This window comes from Penaeus monodon, chromosome 16, assembly GCF_015228065.2.
Source record: "Penaeus monodon isolate SGIC_2016 chromosome 16, NSTDA_Pmon_1, whole genome shotgun sequence".
Lineage (NCBI taxonomy): Eukaryota > Metazoa > Arthropoda > Malacostraca > Decapoda > Penaeidae > Penaeus > Penaeus monodon.
In genome coordinates, this window is record NC_051401.1 from 19,140,423 (window position 1) to 19,146,797 (window position 6,375).

A 6,375-nucleotide genomic window follows, 5' to 3' on the forward strand; every position below is an offset into this window, starting at 1 on the left:
AAGAACCCAAATCCTCATTATAAAGCTAAATTAGTTAGAGGACCTGGCGAAACTCTACTTTTAAACGCTGATATCAAAATGCATCTGAATCTGATTAGCAGCATCGCACAAAAGAAAAAAAAGATTTAAAAATAGAATCCATTTCACGAATCAATGAGTGAATGATTTCAGGAAATTAAGGCGACGATCAGGACTGAAAGGCATATAAAGCAGTCTGAATGGATTTATCCTAAAACCTGTTCAGAGTTCAGAGAAGAGGGGAGAGGCTGGGACCGTAGAACAGTAAAGACGAAGGAAATTCGGTGAACATTGTGTGCACGGGATTTGAACAAGATGAGTTACCCATCACCATAGTTACATCCCGGGTTGCCACACGCCGCCATACGCTAGAACTCGTACTCCGCTAGGCCGGAGGTAGATCAGTAGACCCCATCACATGAGGAAGGAACAAAGGTGGAAAAAGAAGAAGAAGATGAAGAAGCGGAGAAAAGAATAGAAAAAGGATTGCTCTTGGGAGCATGTAAATTTGATGAGAAAATTGAGGCTTTGCTCTTTTGGAGGAGGGACTGTTGGAGGAGGAGGATGGGAAGAAGAAGAAGAAGAAGAGGAGGAGGAGGAGGAGGGGAAAGAGTAGGAGAAGAAGAAGGAAAAGGAGAAGGACAAGGAGGAAGAGGAAGAAGAGGAAGAGGAAGAGGAGGAGGAGGGGGAAGAGTAGGAGGAAGAAGAGAAGAAGGAGGAAGAGAAGGTGGAGGAGGTGGTGGTGGAGCAGGAGAGGGACGAAGAAGGGGAGGGGGAGGGGGAGGGGGAGAAGGAGGAGTAGGAGGAGGAGGAGGAGGAGGAGGAGGAGGAGGAGGAGGAGGAGGAGGAGGAGGAGAGGAGGAGGAGGAGGAGGAGGAGGAGGAGGAGGAGGGGGGGGCGGAGGAGGTGTAGAATAAGTAGGAAGAAGAAGAAGAAAAAGAAGAAAAGAAGAAGAAGAAGAAGAAGAAGAAGAAGAAGAAGAAGAAGAAGAAGAAGGAGAAGAGGATGAGGAGGATGAGGATGAGGAGTAGAATAAGTAGAAAGAAGTAGAAGAGGTAGAAGAAGAAAAAGAAGAGAAGGAGGAATAATAGAATAAGTAGGAAGAAGAAAAAGAAGAAGAAGAAGAAGAAGAAGAAGAAGAAGAAGAAGAAGAAGAAGAAGAAGAATAAGAATAAGAAGAGGAAGAGGGAGAGGAGGAGGGGAGGAGGAGGGGAGGAGGAGGCACCTGCAAGAGGAACGGCTGCGATAGCGCGTTCGCTCGCGGGATCAATGTCATTCCCGGCGACCATCCGGAATCCGCCACGCGCCTCCGTGCCAGTCTCCGTCATGTCCCGCGACCTTTCACCTTATCGGGCCAAGAGATAAGAAGACATTACAGGCGGAGGGAAAAAGGGGGAGCTTAGCTGAATCCTTATTATCCCTTATCTCCTCTTCTTCTGCTCCTCCCATTCTTCTCTCTCCTTCACCTGGACAGCTCACAACAGGTGGGATGATTTGGAAGAAGAAATAGGAATAATAGCAAGGTATAAGAGACGGAGAAGAAGAAGAGGAAGAAGAAGAAGAAAAAGAAGAGGAAGGAGAGGCTTAGAGGAAAAAAGGATATGAAATGTATTAAAATATTCAAGTGTCAGTCACTTAGACAGAAACTTGGCATGCATGTCCTCAGCGTGCGTGTGTGTTTGCGTGAAGTGTTGTATGTGCAGTGTTTTTGTGTGAAAGTTTTGTTTATTCTTCGTAGTGTGCGAGTGTGTGTGTGTGTGTGTGTGTGTGTGTGTGTGTGTGTGTGTGTGTGTGTGTGTGTGTGTGTGTGTGAATGCGTATGTGTGCGTGTATATGAGTGCTTGCTTTTGTGTACTTGTATGTATTCGTCTGTGTATCTATGCACATGTATATTTCTGCATATAAATGTAGAATAATTTACATATATCCAATCACACGTCTAAGAACTTCGGCCCACATACAGACACATATGCAAATCACCCCCCCCTCCCCCTCCCGCCGACACCCCTCAGAGAGCCCTCCGAAGACCCAAACGCACTTGATTCCCTCCCGCAAAACGCACTTGATCCCCTTCCGCAAAACGCACTTGATCCCCTCCCGCAAAACGCACTTGATCCCCTTCCGCAAAACGCACTTGATCCCCTCCCTCAAAACGCACTTGATCCCCTTCCGCAAAACGCACTTGATCCCCTCCCGCAAAACGCACTTGATCCCCTTCCGCAAAACGCACTTGATCCCCTCCCGCAAAACGCACTTGATCCCCTCCCGCAAAACGCACTTGATCCCCTCCCGCAAAACGCACTTGATCCCCTTCCGCAAAACGCACTTGATCCCCTCCCGCAAAACGCACTTGATCCCCTCCCGCAAAACGCACTTGATCCCCTTCCGCAAAACGCACTTGATCCCCGCGCTCCCTCCCCAAAACGCACTTGATCCCCTTCCGCAAAACGCACTTGATCCCCTTCCGCAAAACGCACTTGATTCCCTCCCGCAAAACGCACTTGATCCCCTTCCGCAAAACGCACTTGATCCCCTCCCGCAAAACGCACTTGATCCCCTTCCGCAAACGCACTTGTTTCCCTCCCTCAAACGCACTTGATCCCCTTCCGCAAAACGCACTTGATCCCCTTCCGCAAAACGCACTTGATCCCCTCCCGCAAAACGCACTTGATCCCTCCCGCAAAACGCACTTGATCCCTTCCGCAAAACGCACTTGATCCCCTCCCGCAAAACGCACTTGATCCCCTCCCGCAAAACGCACTTGATCCCCTTCCGCAAACGCACTTGATCCCCTCCCGCAAAACGCACTTGATCCCCTTCCGCAAAACGCACTTGATCCCCTCCCGCAAAACGCACTTGATCCCCTTCCGCAAAACGCACTTGATCCCCTCCCGCAAAACGCACTTGATCCCCTTCCGCAAAACGCACTTGATCCCCGCGCTCCCCTTCCGCAAAACGCACTTGATCCCCTCCCGCAAAACGCACTTGATCCCCTCCCGCAAAACGCACTTGATCCCCTCCCGCAAAACGCACTTGATCCCCTTCCGCAAAACGCACTTGATCCCCTCCCGCAAAACGCACTTGATCCCCTTCCGCAAAACGCACTTGATCCCCTCCCGCAAAACGCACTTGATCCCTTCCGCAAAACGCACTTGATCCCCTCCCGCAAAACGCACTTGATCCCCTTCCGCAAAACGCACTTGATCCCCTTCCGCAAAACGCACTTGATCCCCTCCCGCAAAACGCACTTGATCCCCTCCCGCAAAACGCACTTGATCCCCTCCCGCAAAACGCACTTGATCCCCTTCCGCAAAACGCACTTGATCCCCTCCCTCAAAACGCACTTGATCCCCTCCCGCAAAACGCACTTGATCCCCTCCCGCAAAACGCACTTGATCCCCGCGCTCCCTCCCGCAAGCGAGCCTCAGAATGTCAAAGGCTCAGATCCGCGCGCTTGACTTGGCCCCAAATAAGATCTCTAAAATCTCACGTTTCTTCAGGGAAAATGAATCGCGTCTTGGATGAATCACTGCCCCTGAAGCCTCGGAAACCTCTTCTTGCTTATGAAGGCAAAGAACCGCAGAGGCAGAAAGAGAGCTTGAGATTTTGTATTTGTTTTACTTAGAGGTGTTTTTTTTGTCAAACGTATTGAATGTGATTTTTTCTTCCGATTTTGAAAATCACTGTGGGAGCAATGATGGTATAATGAAAAAGAATAGGGAATTGAAATAAAGAAGATTGAAATAATAATAATAATAAAAAAACAATAAATAAAGTAAAAGTAAAAAGGTCGTACTCAGCGACCTTAATCTCCTATAGTCTTTCATCTTGCCCTAACTACGTTTTACTGCACACTGAATTGTTGCTCAGACTACATAATGAATAGAACTAATAATCATAGGCATAATTTTAATTGCAGAGGATTATCTGAGAACTTCTATGTGCCTCAGGCAAAGGGGCCATGTTACCCAAGTTTAATTTAATTCTTTTTTTATCGTCCTGGTTAACTACTGAGGCGTGCACAAGCTTTGATGCATTTGGCATTGCAAGCAAAGCCTAATACTCGCTGTTAAAAACATGACATTGTCCTGCTCCTGTCGGGTGATAATGCTTTCTGCTAGAGCTTTCAGACCGTTTAGTTTTAATCAGATCAGGCAAGTCCTCCCTGCTAGAGATTCTCGCATTGTGTGAGATCCTTGCAAGAAGTATTTCTAAGTCTGTATTCACACTTTGCTCGTCCCTTGCTTAGGAATTACATTTTCTCAGTCTTATGATTGATGCATGTAAATTATGTTTTTCGCAATATTTCCAGCACCTCTATCGGAGAAGTATTTTGTGCCTGCGGAGCACTTTGTGAGCTGTAGGAAATGACTCTCGATTTAATAGGAATTACGTGGGTAGAGGTATTCATTTATGTATTTTGTCGCAATACTAGTGCCAAAAGTACTGTTTTGTATGCAGAATATAAGCACACCTTAGATTCATCAACGTAGTATCAATATATTTTGTACAGAGTTTTTTAGTAGTTGTCTTTATAAAGGCACCTACATGCGAGTAATGTGCCTCCAGTGATGACATTTTCTTATTCGATTAGGAAATATATATATATATATATATGTATATATATATATATATATATATATATATATATATATACATATATATATATATATATATATATATATATATATATATATATATATATATATATATATATATACATACACACACACACACATTTCCCCCCTCTCCTTCATAACGTACATGTATGTATGTTTCTTGCAACCAAGCACTTAAGTACGGAGTGGTGTTGATACTTGGGGTTGGCTTCACTATCTTGTGTATTAATTGCCTTTGGAACCCTAGGACATTAGTTTTTTTTATATATATGGTGTTTAACACCATATATAATATTAACGTATAATATCCTTTCGTAAACAGAGGGTAACCTGGGTTCCGTAATCATGTCCACAATCCCCTTAGCTTCTTTCAGTACGACTGCAAGATTGGATAGCTCTATGCCCTTAAATAATGCAAGATGTAGGGTAAGATAACCACCGACTGCCCATAATGCAACATACATACATGAAAAGTGGCTTAATAAGTCCGTAGACTCAACCCGGTCGAAAAGAATGACGACAAAAAGAGAGGCCTGATTGAGCTCGACATCAAACGATCGCACAGGACTAATGATAAGAACAAATTCCCCTTTTCGAGATAATGGCAAGTAAGACAAATGAGGTCTCTTTCCACCTGAACCGCCCCGCCGCACACACGCAGGTGGGCGCGAGGGGAGATAAAGGTCCCCGGGCCTTGATTAGCGCCGCGGGAAAGAAGACTAAGATTAACAAGGTAATTATGTCAGCATTACGAACATGACGATAACAAGGTAACTAATGAATCTGAATCATAAAGGAATTGGAGTTGTTATCTAGATATTATATAAGGTGATTCATATCAGCAATTTCCACATGACGATCACAATGTAACTAATGGTATCGAAGTATGAATGAAATCGGAATCTCAATCTAAAAGGGGGAAAAGTGCATCAGAATGATCAAAGTGACTACAACAATGGATCGATACGTCTATGATAATGCAACTGATGAATCCTGAACTATTTTGAATCCACATCTCGAAATATAAGCAAATCGCATTAGAAATATCGCTACATTCTTTAACAATTTGAAAGGTAATGTTGTTATTCCGAATTAAACGCTGCACAAAAATAGGGAAATTTACATCGATATAATAGCAAACGAAAGCGATTTTTTCTTTTTTCTTTCCCTTTCCTCGTCTCAACAACATCTGAGGATACCTTGGCGCTGTAAGGTCAAGGGCGACTTCCTCTTCCTTCTTTGAGGCAGGAGATAACACTCCGCTTCTAAGAACGAGAACCAGAGAACCAGAGAACCGAAATGAATCCATCTCGCGGAAGCCTTTCGATTCTGGTCTCCTTACGGGTTTTCGTAATTCGTCTAAGTAATTCTGGGAAAGGGTCGGTGTGGACGCAGGCAGGTGGGTCTTTGAAGCGGTCGGTTGAGTGGGTCTTTTCCCTCTCCTGTCTCTCTCCTCTTTCCTCTCTCTCTGTCTTTTCCTATCTCTCTCTTCTTTCCTCTTTCTCTCTATTCATTCCTTTCTCTCTCCGTTTTCCTCTCTCTCTCTCTCCCTCTCCCTTTTCCTCTCTCTCTCTCTCCCTTTTCCTCTCTCTCTCTACTCTTTCCTCTCTCTCACTAGTCTCCCCCATCTCCTCTCTCCCTTTCTTCTCTCTTTCTCTCTTGTCTCTCTCATCTCCTCTCTCCCTTTCCTCTCTCCCTACCCCTCTCTTTTTCCTCTTTCCTCTCTTCTCATTCCTCC